A 15,038-nucleotide genomic window follows, 5' to 3' on the forward strand; every position below is an offset into this window, starting at 1 on the left:
GAGCTGGAACAAGGCTTCCCCACCGTGCTGTGTCACAGGGTTCACTCTGTGGCGCCCTTTGCAGCCTGGCTCCGCACAGCTTGGCACACACGTCTAGCTTCGGGAAATGAGAAGGTCGTCACAGCAAGGCTGCGGCCCAGTGTTGTTCCACCCCAGGAGTGTGTGGCGCTCTCCGCACAGGCCGCGCGTCGTTTCCCAGACACTTGTCACTTGGTGAAACCCGGTTCGGTGTGGAAAGGGTATCGCCGCACCGAGCTTCCACACAGCTCCCATGGTGGACACGTCGCGTTCAGCAACCCCGTCTCGGTGGTGCCAAGGCTTCTAACTGTGGGAAACGAGATGTTCGTCCCAAGAGGGGTCTTATCGCCCCACTCCGCCACCGTCCCGCAAGCACACTCCCACCGCGTCCTTACCTGCACGTCAGCCCAGGGAGCTTTCCTTGTCGGCCAGCGTCAGTGTTCCAACACTTGTGTACGTTAGCGACACCCCATATGTCAGGGGCTAGACGGTGTCCCCACCTCGAGGCTTCCGAGAGGCGCGGAGACGGCACTGGCCGGAGAGCTCCGTGCCCCGCGGGGCCTGCAGACACTGCTGACACGAGGGAAGCAAGATGGGTTCTCGGAGAAGGATTGCCCATAGTGTCTCTCGAGCGAGTTCTGCTTCCGGCACTGTCGTCTTTTTGCCCCACCGGGGTTTTCCCACCCCCTGACTGTGTGGAACGAGGTGTCCGTCCGTGGGACAGGTGGAGTCACCGGAGCGGGGTTTCTCCAGATGAGCTTAGGACAGTGTAAGGCCAGGGGCCGGGACGCCTACCGCCACACTTCTGACTTCCCCGAGTCCACTGAGGTTAGGGGCGGTCGCGTACGGCACAGCCTTGCTTCTGGCAGAAGCACACGGGGCGCATCCCTGGGAGGCCCCGGAAACATTCCCAACCCTTGGAACTTTAGGGGAAGGAGAAGTTGGTCGACATCTGGATCCCGCCCCCTGTTGGCTGCACAGCGTAGGGGGCACGGGGCTCGCCTCGTCGGCCCAGCCGGGCTTCTCAGCAGACACTTCGTGCTTAGGGAAAAGGGCTGACAGTTGAAAGCGGCCCTCCGCACGAGTGTGCTTCCCGCAGCGGAGTCGAGGGGACGGGCCCTGTGGGTCCCGCAGTGCTCTCCAGCAAGCGCTTCCTCCTTAGGGGAACAGCGTGTTGGTTGAAAGCTGCCTCTCCCCAACCGGACTTTCTCTGGCAGAGTTCAGTCCCTGGGACTTTCAAGGCAGGCACGGCAGGCTCTTTCCAAAGGCTTCTTCCTTCGTGAAGGTTCAAGGAGAGGGGCTCGTCCCACGCTGAGTTTTCACAGAGTGGAGTCCGTGGCCTTGCCCTGCGAGTTGCCCGCGGGGGTGTTCGAAGCCTGCCAACCTGGTGAAACCAGGCGTTTGCTGAGCTGGAACAAGGCTTCCCCACCGTGCTGTGTCACAGGGTTCACTCTGTGGCGCCCTTTGCAGCCTGGCTCCGCACAGCTTGGCACACACGTCTAGCTTCGGGAAATGAGAAGGTCGTCACAGCAAGGCTGCGGCCCAGTGTTGTTCCACCCCAGGAGTGTGTGGCGCTCTCCGCACAGGCCGCGCGTCGTTTCCCAGACACTTGTCACTTGGTGAAACCCGGTTAGGTGTGGAAAGGGTATCGCCGCACCGAGCTTCCACACAGCTCCCATGGTGGACACGTCGCGTTCAGCAACCCCGTCTCGGTGGTGCCAAGGCTTCTAACTGTGGGAAACGAGATGTTCGTCCCAAGAGGGGTCTTATCGCCCCACTCCGCCACCGTCCCGCAAGCACACTCCCACCGCGTCCTTACCTGCACGTCAGCCCAGGGAGCTTTCCTTGTCGGCCAGCGTCAGTGTTCCAACACTTGTGTACGTTAGCGACACCCCATATGTCAGGGGCTAGACGGTGTCCCCACCTCGAGGCTTCCGAGAGGCGCGGAGACGGCACTGGCCGGAGAGCTCCGTGCCCCGCGGGGCCTGCAGACACTGCTGACACGAGGGAAGCAAGATGGGTTCTCGGAGAAGGATTGCCCATAGTGTCTCTCGAGCGAGTTCTGCTTCCGGCACTGTCGTCTTTTTGCCCCACCGGGGTTTTCCCACCCCCTGACTGTGTGGAACGAGGTGTCCGTCCGTGGGACAGGTGGAGTCACCGGAGCGGGGTTTCTCCAGATGAGCTTAGGACAGTGTAAGGCCAGGGGCCGGGACGCCTACCGCCACACTTCTGACTTCCCCGAGTCCACTGAGGTTAGGGGCGGTCGCGTACGGCACAGCCTTGCTTCTGGCAGAAGCACACGGGGCGCATCCCTGGGAGGCCCCGGAAACATTCCCAACCCTTGGAACTTTAGGGGAAGGAGAAGTTGGTCGACATCTGGATCCCGCCCCCTGTTGGCTGCACAGCGTAGGGGGCACGGGGCTCGCCTCGTGGGCCCAGCCGGGCTTCTCAGCAGACACTTCGTGCTTAGGGAAAAGGGCTGACAGTTGAAAGCGGCCCTCCGCACGAGTGAGCTTCCCGCAGCGGAGTCGAGGGGACGGGCCCTGTGGGTCCCGCAGTGCTCTCCAGCAAGCGCTTCCTCCTTAGGGGAACAGCGTGTTGGTTGAAAGCTGCCTCTCCCCAACCGGACTTTCTCTGGCAGAGTTCAGTCCCTGGGACTTTCAAGGCAGGCACGGCAGGCTCTTTCCAAAGGCTTCTTCCTTCGTGAAGGTTCAAGGAGAGGGGCTCGTCCCACGCTGAGTTTTCACAGAGTGGAGTCCGTGGCCTTGCCCTGCGAGTTGCCCGCGGGGGTGTTCGAAGCCTGCCAACCTGGTGAAACCAGGCGTTTGCTGAGCTGGAACAAGGCTTCCCCACCGTGCTGTGTCACAGGGTTCACTCTGTGGCGCCCTTTGCAGCCTGGCTCCGCACAGCTTGGCACACACGTCTAGCTTCGGGAAATGAGAAGGTCGTCACAGCAAGGCTGCGGCCCAGTGTTGTTCCACCCCAGGAGTGTGTGGCGCTCTCCGCACAGGCCGCGCGTCGTTTCCCAGACACTTGTCACTTGGTGAAACCCGGTTCGGTGTGGAAAGGGTATCGCCGCACCGAGCTTCCACACAGCTCCCATGGTGGACACGTCGCGTTCAGCAACCCCGTCTCGGTGGTGCCAAGGCTTCTAACTGTGGGAAACGAGATGTTCGTCCCAAGAGGGGTCTTATCGCCCCACTCCGCCACCGTCCCGCAAGCACACTCCCACCGCGTCCTTACCTGCACGTCAGCCCAGGGAGCTTTCCTTGTCGGCCAGCGTCAGTGTTCCAACACTTGTGTACGTTAGCGACACCCCATATGTCAGGGGCTAGACGGTGTCCCCACCTCGAGGCTTCCGAGAGGCGCGGAGACGGCACTGGCCGGAGAGCTCCGTGCCCCGCGGGGCCTGCAGACACTGCTGACACGAGGGAAGCAAGATGGGTTCTCGGAGAAGGATTGCCCATAGCGTCTCTCGAGCGAGTTCTGCTTCCGGCACTGTCGTCTTTTTGCCCCACCGGGGTTTTCCCACCCCCTGACTGTGTGGAACGAGGTGTCCGTCCGTGGGACAGGTGGAGTCACCGGAGCGGGGTTTCTCCAGATGAGCTTAGGACAGTGTAAGGCCAGGGGCCGGGACGCCTACCGCCACACTTCTGACTTCCCCGAGTCCACTGAGGTTAGGGGCGGTCGCGTACGGCACAGCCTTGCTTCTGGCAGAAGCACACGGGGCGCATCCCTGGGAGGCCCCGGAAACATTCCCAACCCTTGGAACTTTAGGGGAAGAGGAAGTTGGTCGACATCTGGATCCCGCCCCCTGTTGGCTGCACAGCGTAGGGGGCACGGGGCTCGCCTCGTCGGCCCAGCCGGGCTTCTCAGCAGACACTTCGTGCTTAGGGAAAAGGGCTGACAGTTGAAAGCGGCCCTCCGCACGAGTGAGTTCCCGCAGCGGAGTCGAGGGGACGGGCCCTGTGGGTCCCGCAGTGCTCTCCACCAAGCGCTTCCTCCTTAGTGGAACAGCGTGTTGGTTGAAAGCTGCCTCTCCCCAACCGGACTTTCTCTGGCAGAGTTCAGTCCCTGGGACTTTCAAGGCAGGCACGGCAGGCTCTTTCCAAAGGCTTCTTCCTTCGTGAAGGTTCAAGGAGAGGGGCTCGTCCCACGCTGAGTTTTCACAGAGTGGAGTCCGTGGCCTTGCCCTGCGAGTTGCCCGCGGGGGTGTTCGAAGCCTGCCAACCTGGTGAAACCAGGCGTTTGCTGAGCTGGAACAAGGCTTCCCCACCGTGCTGTGTCACAGGGTTCACTCTGTGGCGCCCTTTGCAGCCTGGCTCCGCACAGCTTGGCACACACGTCTAGCTTCGGGAAATGAGAAGGTCGTCACAGCAAGGCTGCGGCCCAGTGTTGTTCCACCCCAGGAGTGTGTGGCGCTCTCCGCACAGGCCGCGCGTCGTTTCCCAGACACTTGTCACTTGGTGAAACCCGGTTAGGTGTGGAAAGGGTATCGCCGCACCGAGCTTCCACACAGCTCCCATGGTGGACACGTCGCGTTCAGCAACCCCGTCTCGGTGGTGCCAAGGCTTCTAACTGTGGGAAACGAGATGTTCGTCCCAAGAGGGGTCTTATCGCCCCACTCCGCCACCGTCCCGCAAGCACACTCCCACCGCGTCCTTACCTGCACGTCAGCCCAGGGAGCTTTCCTTGTCGGCCAGCGTCAGTGTTCCAACACTTGTGTACGTTAGCGACACCCCATATGTCAGGGGCTAGACGGTGTCCCCACCTCGAGGCTTCCGAGAGGCGCGGAGACGGCACTGGCCGGAGAGCTCCGTGCCCCGCGGGGCCTGCAGACACTGCTGACACGAGGGAAGCAAGATGGGTTCTCGGAGAAGGATTGCCCATAGTGTCTCTCGAGCGAGTTCTGCTTCCGGCACTGTCGTCTTTTTGCCCCACCGGGGTTTTCCCACCCCCTGACTGTGTGGAACGAGGTGTCCGTCCGTGGGACAGGTGGAGTCACCGGAGCGGGGTTTCTCCAGATGAGCTTAGGACAGTGTAAGGCCAGGGGCCGGGACGCCTACCGCCACACTTCTGACTTCCCCGAGTCCACTGAGGTTAGGGGCGGTCGCGTACGGCACAGCCTTGCTTCTGGCAGAAGCACACGGGGCGCATCCCTGGGAGGCCCCGGAAACATTCCCAACCCTTGGAACTTTAGGGGAAGGAGAAGTTGGTCGACATCTGGATCCCGCCCCCTGTTGGCTGCACAGCGTAGGGGGCACGGGGCTCGCCTCGTCGGCCCAGCCGGGCTTCTCAGCAGACACTTCGTGCTTAGGGAAAAGGGCTGACAGTTGAAAGCGGCCCTCCGCACGAGTGTGCTTCCCGCAGCGGAGTCGAGGGGACGGGCCCTGTGGGCCCCGCAGTGCTCTCCAGCAAGCGCTTCCTCCTTAGGGGAACAGCGTGTTGGTTGAAAGCTGCCTCTCCCCAACCGGACTTTCTCTGGCAGAGTTCAGTCCCTGGGACTTTCAAGGCAGGCACGGCAGGCTCTTTCCAAAGGCTTCTTCCTTCGTGAAGGTTCAAGGAGAGGGGCTCGTCCCACGCTGAGTTTTCACAGAGTGGAGTCCGTGGCCTTGCCCTGCGAGTTGCCCGCGGGGGTGTTCGAAGCCTGCCAACCTGGTGAAACCAGGCGTTTGCTGAGCTGGAACAAGGCTTCCCCACCGTGCTGTGTCACAGGGTTCACTCTGTGGCGCCCTTTGCAGCCTGGCTCCGCACAGCTTGGCACACACGTCTAGCTTCGGGAAATGAGAAGGTCGTCACAGCAAGGCTGCGGCCCAGTGTTGTTCCACCCCAGGAGTGTGTGGCGCTCTCCGCACAGGCCGCGCGTCGTTTCCCAGACACTTGTCACTTGGTGAAACCCGGTTAGGTGTGGAAAGGGTATCGCCGCACCGAGCTTCCACCCAGCTCCCATGGTGGACACGTCGCGTTCAGCAACCCCGTCTCGGTGGTGCCAAGGCTTCTAACTGTGGGAAACGAGATGTTCGTCCCAAGAGGGGTCTTATCGCCCCACTCCGCCACCGTCCCGCAAGCACACTCCCACCGCGTCCTTACCTGCACGTCAGCCCAGGGAGCTTTCCTTGTCGGCCAGCGTCAGTGTTCCAACACTTGTGTACGTTAGCGACACCCCATATGTCAGGGGCTAGACGGTGTCCCCACCTCGAGGCTTCCGAGAGGCGCGGAGACGGCACTGGCCGGAGAGCTCCGTGCCCCGCGGGGCCTGCAGACACTGCTGACACGAGGGAAGCAAGATGGGTTCTCGGAGAAGGATTGCCCATAGCGTCTCTCGAGCGAGTTCTGCTTCCGGCACTGTCGTCTTTTTGCCCCACCGGGGTTTTCCCACCCCCTGACTGTGTGGAACGAGGTGTCCGTCCGTGGGACAGGTGGAGTCACCGGAGCGGGGTTTCTCCAGATGAGCTTAGGACAGTGTAAGGCCAGGGGCCGGGACGCCTACCGCCACACTTCTGACTTCCCCGAGTCCACTGAGGTTAGGGGCGGTCGCGTACGGCACAGCCTTGCTTCTGGCAGAAGCACACGGGGCGCATCCCTGGGAGGCCCCGGAAACATTCCCAACCCTTGGAACTTTAGGGGAAGAGGAAGTTGGTCGACATCTGGATCCCGCCCCCTGTTGGCTGCACAGCGTAGGGGGCACGGGGCTCGCCTCGTCGGCCCAGCCGGGCTTCTCAGCAGACACTTCGTGCTTAGGGAAAAGGGCTGACAGTTGAAAGCGGCCCTCCGCACGAGTGAGCTTCCCGCAGCGGAGTCGAGGGGACGGGCCCTGTGGGTCCCGCAGTGCTCTCCAGCAAGCGCTTCCTCCTTAGGGGAACAGCGTGTTGGTTGAAAGCTGCCTCTCCCCAACCGGACTTTCTCTGGCAGAGTTCAGTCCCTGGGACTTTCAAGGCAGGCACGGCAGGCTCTTTCCAAAGGCTTCTTCCTTCGTGAAGGTTCAAGGAGAGGGGCTCGTCCCACGCTGAGTTTTCACAGAGTGGAGTCCGTGGCCTTGCCCTGCGAGTTGCCCGCGGGGGTGTTCGAAGCCTGCCAACCTGGTGAAACCAGGCGTTTGCTGAGCTGGAACAAGGCTTCCCCACCGTGCTGTGTCACAGGGTTCACTCTGTGGCGCCCTTTGCAGCCTGGCTCCGCACAGCTTGGCACACACGTCTAGCTTCGGGAAATGAGAAGGTCGTCACAGCAAGGCTGCGGCCCAGTGTTGTTCCACCCCAGGAGTGTGTGGCGCTCTCCGCACAGGCCGCGCGTCGTTTCCCAGACACTTGTCACTTGGTGAAACCCGGTTAGGTGTGGAAAGGGTATCGCCGCACCGAGCTTCCACACAGCTCCCATGGTGGACACGTCGCGTTCAGCAACCCCGTCTCGGTGGTGCCAAGGCTTCTAACTGTGGGAAACGAGATGTTCGTCCCAAGAGGGGTCTTATCGCCCCACTCCGCCACCGTCCCGCAAGCACACTCCCACCGCGTCCTTACCTGCACGTCAGCCCAGGGAGCTTTCCTTGTCGGCCAGCGTCAGTGTTCCAACACTTGTGTACGTTAGCGACACCCCATATGTCAGGGGCTAGACGGTGTCCCCACCTCGAGGCTTCCGAGAGGCGCGGAGACGGCACTGGCCGGAGAGCTCCGTGCCCCGCGGGGCCTGCAGACACTGCTGACACGAGGGAAGCAAGATGGGTTCTCGGAGAAGGATTGCCCATAGCGTCTCTCGAGCGAGTTCTGCTTCCGGCACTGTCGTCTTTTTGCCCCACCGGGGTTTTCCCACCCCCTGACTGTGTGGAACGAGGTGTCCGTCCGTGGGACAGGTGGAGTCACCGGAGCGGGGTTTCTCCAGATGAGCTTAGGACAGTGTAAGGCCAGGGGCCGGGACGCCTACCGCCACACTTCTGACTTCCCCGAGTCCACTGAGGTTAGGGGCGGTCGCGTACGGCACAGCCTTGCTTCTGGCAGAAGCACACGGGGCGCATCCCTGGGAGGCCCCGGAAACATTCCCAACCCTTGGAACTTTAGGGGAAGGAGAAGTTGGTCGACATCTGGATCCCGCCCCCTGTTGGCTGCACAGCGTAGGGGGCACGGGGCTCGCCTCGTCGGCCCAGCCGGGCTTCTCAGCAGACACTTCGTGCTTAGGGAAAAGGGCTGACAGTTGAAAGCGGCCCTCCGCACGAGTGTGCTTCCCGCAGCGGAGTCGAGGGGACGGGCCCTGTGGGCCCCGCAGTGCTCTCCAGCAAGCGCTTCCTCCTTAGGGGAACAGCGTGTTGGTTGAAAGCTGCCTCTCCCCAACCGGACTTTGTCTGGCAGAGTTCAGTCCCTGGGACTTTCAAGGCAGGCACGGCAGGCTCTTTCCAAAGGCTTCTTCCTTCGTGAAGGTTCAAGGAGAGGGGCTCGTCCCACGCTGAGTTTTCACAGAGTGGAGTCCGTGGCCTTGCCCTGCGAGTTGCCCGCGGGGGTGTTCGAAGCCTGCCAACCTGGTGAAACCAGGCGTTTGCTGAGCTGGAACAAGGCTTCCCCACCGTGCTGTGTCACAGGGTTCACTCTGTGGCGCCCTTTGCAGCCTGGCTCCGCACAGCTTGGCACACACGTCTAGCTTCGGGAAATGAGAAGGTCGTCACAGCAAGGCTGCGGCCCAGTGTTGTTCCACCCCAGGAGTGTGTGGCGCTCTCCGCACAGGCCGCGCGTCGTTTCCCAGACACTTGTCACTTGGTGAAACCCGGTTAGGTGTGGAAAGGGTATCGCCGCACCGAGCTTCCACACAGCTCCCATGGTGGACACGTCGCGTTCAGCAACCCCGTCTCGGTGGTGCCAAGGCTTCTAACTGTGGGAAACGAGATGTTCGTCCCAAGAGGGGTCTTATCGCCCCACTCCGCCACCGTCCCGCAAGCACACTCCCACCGCGTCCTTACCTGCACGTCAGCCCAGGGAGCTTTCCTTGTCGGCCAGCGTCAGTGTTCCAACACTTGTGTACGTTAGCGACACCCCATATGTCAGGGGCTAGACGGTGTCCCCACCTCGAGGCTTCCGAGAGGCGCGGAGACGGCACTGGCCGGAGAGCTCCGTGCCCCGCGGGGCCTGCAGACACTGCTGACACGAGGGAAGCAAGATGGGTTCTCGGAGAAGGATTGCCCATAGTGTCTCTCGAGCGAGTTCTGCTTCCGGCACTGTCGTCTTTTTGCCCCACCGGGGTTTTCCCACCCCCTGACTGTGTGGAACGAGGTGTCCGTCCGTGGGACAGGTGGAGTCACCGGAGCGGGGTTTCTCCAGATGAGCTTAGGACAGTGTAAGGCCAGGGGCCGGGACGCCTACCGCCACACTTCTGACTTCCCCGAGTCCACTGAGGTTAGGGGCGGTCGCGTACGGCACAGCCTTGCTTCTGGCAGAAGCACACGGGGCGCATCCCTGGGAGGCCCCGGAAACATTCCCAACCCTTGGAACTTTAGGGGAAGGAGAAGTTGGTCGACATCTGGATCCCGCCCCCTGTTGGCTGCACAGCGTAGGGGGCACGGGGCTCGCCTCGTCGGCCCAGCCGGGCTTCTCAGCAGACACTTCGTGCTTAGGGAAAAGGGCTGACAGTTGAAAGCGGCCCTCCGCACGAGTGTGCTTCCCGCAGCGGAGTCGAGGGGACGGGCCCTGTGGGCCCCGCAGTGCTCTCCAGCAAGCGCTTCCTCCTTAGGGGAACAGCGTGTTGGTTGAAAGCTGCCTCTCCCCAACCGGACTTTCTCTGGCAGAGTTCAGTCCCTGGGACTTTCAAGGCAGGCACGGCAGGCTCTTTCCAAAGGCTTCTTCCTTCGTGAAGGTTCAAGGAGAGGGGCTCGTCCCACGCTGAGTTTTCACAGAGTGGAGTCCGTGGCCTTGCCCTGCGAGTTGCCCGCGGGGGTGTTCGAAGCCTGCCAACCTGGTGAAACCAGGCGTTTGCTGAGCTGGAACAAGGCTTCCCCACCGTGCTGTGTCACAGGGTTCACTCTGTGGCGCCCTTTGCAGCCTGGCTCCGCACAGCTTGGCACACACGTCTAGCTTCGGGAAATGAGAAGGTCGTCACAGCAAGGCTGCGGCCCAGTGTTGTTCCACCCCAGGAGTGTGTGGCGCTCTCCGCACAGGCCGCGCGTCGTTTCCCAGACACTTGTCACTTGGTGAAACCCGGTTAGGTGTGGAAAGGGTATCGCCGCACCGAGCTTCCACCCAGCTCCCATGGTGGACACGTCGCGTTCAGCAACCCCGTCTCGGTGGTGCCAAGGCTTCTAACTGTGGGAAACGAGATGTTCGTCCCAAGAGGGGTCTTATCGCCCCACTCCGCCACCGTCCCGCAAGCACACTCCCACCGCGTCCTTACCTGCACGTCAGCCCAGGGAGCTTTCCTTGTCGGCCAGCGTCAGTGTTCCAACACTTGTGTACGTTAGCGACACCCCATATGTCAGGGGCTAGACGGTGTCCCCACCTCGAGGCTTCCGAGAGGCGCGGAGACGGCACTGGCCGGAGAGCTCCGTGCCCCGCGGGGCCTGCAGACACTGCTGACACGAGGGAAGCAAGATGGGTTCTCGGAGAAGGATTGCCCATAGCGTCTCTCGAGCGAGTTCTGCTTCCGGCACTGTCGTCTTTTTGCCCCACCGGGGTTTTCCCACCCCCTGACTGTGTGGAACGAGGTGTCCGTCCGTGGGACAGGTGGAGTCACCGGAGCGGGGTTTCTCCAGATGAGCTTAGGACAGTGTAAGGCCAGGGGCCGGGACGCCTACCGCCACACTTCTGACTTCCCCGAGTCCACTGAGGTTAGGGGCGGTCGCGTACGGCACAGCCTTGCTTCTGGCAGAAGCACACGGGGCGCATCCCTGGGAGGCCCCGGAAACATTCCCAACCCTTGGAACTTTAGGGGAAGAGGAAGTTGGTCGACATCTGGATCCCGCCCCCTGTTGGCTGCACAGCGTAGGGGGCACGGGGCTCGCCTCGTCGGCCCAGCCGGGCTTCTCAGCAGACACTTCGTGCTTAGGGAAAAGGGCTGACAGTTGAAAGCGGCCCTCCGCACGAGTGAGCTTCCCGCAGCGGAGTCGAGGGGACGGGCCCTGTGGGTCCCGCAGTGCTCTCCAGCAAGCGCTTCCTCCTTAGGGGAACAGCGTGTTGGTTGAAAGCTGCCTCTCCCCAACCGGACTTTCTCTGGCAGAGTTCAGTCCCTGGGACTTTCAAGGCAGGCACGGCAGGCTCTTTCCAAAGGCTTCTTCCTTCGTGAAGGTTCAAGGAGAGGGGCTCGTCCCACGCTGAGTTTTCACAGAGTGGAGTCCGTGGCCTTGCCCTGCGAGTTGCCCGCGGGGGTGTTCGAAGCCTGCCAACCTGGTGAAACCAGGCGTTTGCTGAGCTGGAACAAGGCTTCCCCACCGTGCTGTGTCACAGGGTTCACTCTGTGGCGCCCTTTGCAGCCTGGCTCCGCACAGCTTGGCACACACGTCTAGCTTCGGGAAATGAGAAGGTCGTCACAGCAAGGCTGCGGCCCAGTGTTGTTCCACCCCAGGAGTGTGTGGCGCTCTCCGCACAGGCCGCGCGTCGTTTCCCAGACACTTGTCACTTGGTGAAACCCGGTTAGGTGTGGAAAGGGTATCGCCGCACCGAGCTTCCACCCAGCTCCCATGGTGGACACGTCGCGTTCAGCAACCCCGTCTCGGTGGTGCCAAGGCTTCTAACTGTGGGAAACGAGATGTTCGTCCCAAGAGGGGTCTTATCGCCCCACTCCGCCACCGTCCCGCAAGCACACTCCCACCGCGTCCTTACCTGCACGTCAGCCCAGGGAGCTTTCCTTGTCGGCCAGCGTCAGTGTTCCAACACTTGTGTACGTTAGCGACACCCCATATGTCAGGGGCTAGACGGTGTCCCCACCTCGAGGCTTCCGAGAGGCGCGGAGACGGCACTGGCCGGAGAGCTCCGTGCCCCGCGGGGCCTGCAGACACTGCTGACACGAGGGAAGCAAGATGGGTTCTCGGAGAAGGATTGCCCATAGTGTCTCTCGAGCGAGTTCTGCTTCCGGCACTGTCGTCTTTTTGCCCCACCGGGGTTTTCCCACCCCCTGACTGTGTGGAACGAGGTGTCCGTCCGTGGGACAGGTGGAGTCACCGGAGCGGGGTTTCTCCAGATGAGCTTAGGACAGTGTAAGGCCAGGGGCCGGGACGCCTACCGCCACACTTCTGACTTCCCCGAGTCCACTGAGGTTAGGGGCGGTCGCGTACGGCACAGCCTTGCTTCTGGCAGAAGCACACGGGGCGCATCCCTGGGAGGCCCCGGAAACATTCCCAACCCTTGGAACTTTAGGGGAAGGAGAAGTTGGTCGACATCTGGATCCCGCCCCCTGTTGGCTGCACAGCGTAGGGGGCACGGGGCTCGCCTCGTCGGCCCAGCCGGGCTTCTCAGCAGACACTTCGTGCTTAGGGAAAAGGGCTGACAGTTGAAAGCGGCCCTCCGCACGAGTGTGCTTCCCGCAGCGGAGTCGAGGGGACGGGCCCTGTGGGCCCCGCAGTGCTCTCCAGCAAGCGCTTCCTCCTTAGGGGAACAGCGTGTTGGTTGAAAGCTGCCTCTCCCCAACCGGACTTTGTCTGGCAGAGTTCAGTCCCTGGGACTTTCAAGGCAGGCACGGCAGGCTCTTTCCAAAGGCTTCTTCCTTCGTGAAGGTTCAAGGAGAGGGGCTCGTCCCACGCTGAGTTTTCACAGAGTGGAGTCCGTGGCCTTGCCCTGCGAGTTGCCCGCGGGGGTGTTCGAAGCCTGCCAACCTGGTGAAACCAGGCGTTTGCTGAGCTGGAACAAGGCTTCCCCACCGTGCTGTGTCACAGGGTTCACTCTGTGGCGCCCTTTGCAGCCTGGCTCCGCACAGCTTGGCACACACGTCTAGCTTCGGGAAATGAGAAGGTCGTCACAGCAAGGCTGCGGCCCAGTGTTGTTCCACCCCAGGAGTGTGTGGCGCTCTCCGCACAGGCCGCGCGTCGTTTCCCAGACACTTGTCACTTGGTGAAACCCGGTTAGGTGTGGAAAGGGTATCGCCGCACCGAGCTTCCACACAGCTCCCATGGTGGACACGTCGCGTTCAGCAACCCCGTCTCGGTGGTGCCAAGGCTTCTAACTGTGGGAAACGAGATGTTCGTCCCAAGAGGGGTCTTATCGCCCCACTCCGCCACCGTCCCGCAAGCACACTCCCACCGCGTCCTTACCTGCACGTCAGCCCAGGGAGCTTTCCTTGTCGGCCAGCGTCAGTGTTCCAACACTTGTGTACGTTAGCGACACCCCATATGTCAGGGGCTAGACGGTGTCCCCACCTCGAGGCTTCCGAGAGGCGCGGAGACGGCACTGGCCGGAGAGCTCCGTGCCCCGCGGGGCCTGCAGACACTGCTGACACGAGGGAAGCAAGATGGGTTCTCGGAGAAGGATTGCCCATAGTGTCTCTCGAGCGAGTTCTGCTTCCGGCACTGTCGTCTTTTTGCCCCACCGGGGTTTTCCCACCCCCTGACTGTGTGGAACGAGGTGTCCGTCCGTGGGACAGGTGGAGTCACCGGAGCGGGGTTTCTCCAGATGAGCTTAGGACAGTGTAAGGCCAGGGGCCGGTACGCCTACCGCCACACTTCTGACTTCCCCGAGTCCACTGAGGTTAGGGGCGGTCGCGTACGGCACAGCCTTGCTTCTGGCAGAAGCACACGGGGCGCATCCCTGGGAGGCCCCGGAAACATTCCCAACCCTTGGAACTTTAGGGGAAGGAGAAGTTGGTCGACATCTGGATCCCGCCCCCTGTTGGCTGCACAGCGTAGGGGGCACGGGGCTCGCCTCGTGGGCCCAGCCGGGCTTCTCAGCAGACACTTCGTGCTTAGGGAAAAGGGCTGACAGTTGAAAGCGGCCCTCCGCACGAGTGTGCTTCCCGCAGCGGAGTCGAGGGGACGGGCCCTGTGGGTCCCGCAGTGCTCTCCAGCAAGCGCTTCCTCCTTAGGGGAACAGCGTGTTGGTTGAAAGCTGCCTCTCCCCAACCGGACTTTCTCTGGCAGAGTTCAGTCCCTGGGACTTTCAAGGCAGGCACGGCAGGCTCTTTCCAAAGGCTTCTTCCTTCGTGAAGGTTCAAGGAGAGGGGCTCGTCCCACGCTGAGTTTTCACAGAGTGGAGTCCGTGGCCTTGCCCTGCGAGTTGCCCGCGGGGGTGTTCGAAGCCTGCCAACCTGGTGAAACCAGGCGTTTGCTGAGCTGGAACAAGGCTTCCCCACCGTGCTGTGTCACAGGGTTCACTCTGTGGCGCCCTTTGCAGCCTGGCTCCGCACAGCTTGGCACACACGTCTAGCTTCGGGAAATGAGAAGGTCGTCACAGCAAGGCTGCGGCCCAGTGTTGTTCCACCCCAGGAGTGTGTGGCGCTCTCCGCACAGGCCGCGCGTCGTTTCCCAGACACTTGTCACTTGGTGAAACCCGGTTAGGTGTGGAAAGGGTATCGCCGCACCGAGCTTCCACACAGCTCCCATGGTGGACACGTCGCGTTCAGCAACCCCGTCTCGGTGGTGCCAAGGCTTCTAACTGTGGGAAACGAGATGTTCGTCCCAAGAGGGGTCTTATCGCCCCACTCCGCCACCGTCCCGCAAGCACACTCCCACCGCGTCCTTACCTGCACGTCAGCCCAGGGAGCTTTCCTTGTCGGCCAGCGTCAGTGTTCCAACACTTGTGTACGTTAGCGACACCCCATATGTCAGGGGCTAGACGGTGTCCCCACCTCGAGGCTTCCGAGAGGCGCGGAGACGGCACTGGCCGGAGAGCTCCGTGCCCCGCGGGGCCTGCAGATACTGCTGACACGAGGGAAGCAAGATGGGTTCTCGGAGAAGGATTGCCCATAGTGTCTCTCGAGCGAGTTCTGCTTCCGGCACTGTCGTCTTTTTGTCCCACCGGGGTTTCCCACCCCCTGACTGTGTGGAACGAGGTGTCCGTCCGTGGGACAGGTGGAGTCACCGGAGCGGGGTTTCTCCAGATGAGCTTAGGACAGTGTAAGGCCAGGGG

The sequence above is a fragment of the Puma concolor genome, chromosome E3 (genome assembly GCF_028749965.1).
Source record: "Puma concolor isolate L17-30 chromosome E3, mPumCon1.1.hap2, whole genome shotgun sequence".
Taxonomy (NCBI): Eukaryota; Metazoa; Chordata; class Mammalia; order Carnivora; family Felidae; genus Puma; species Puma concolor.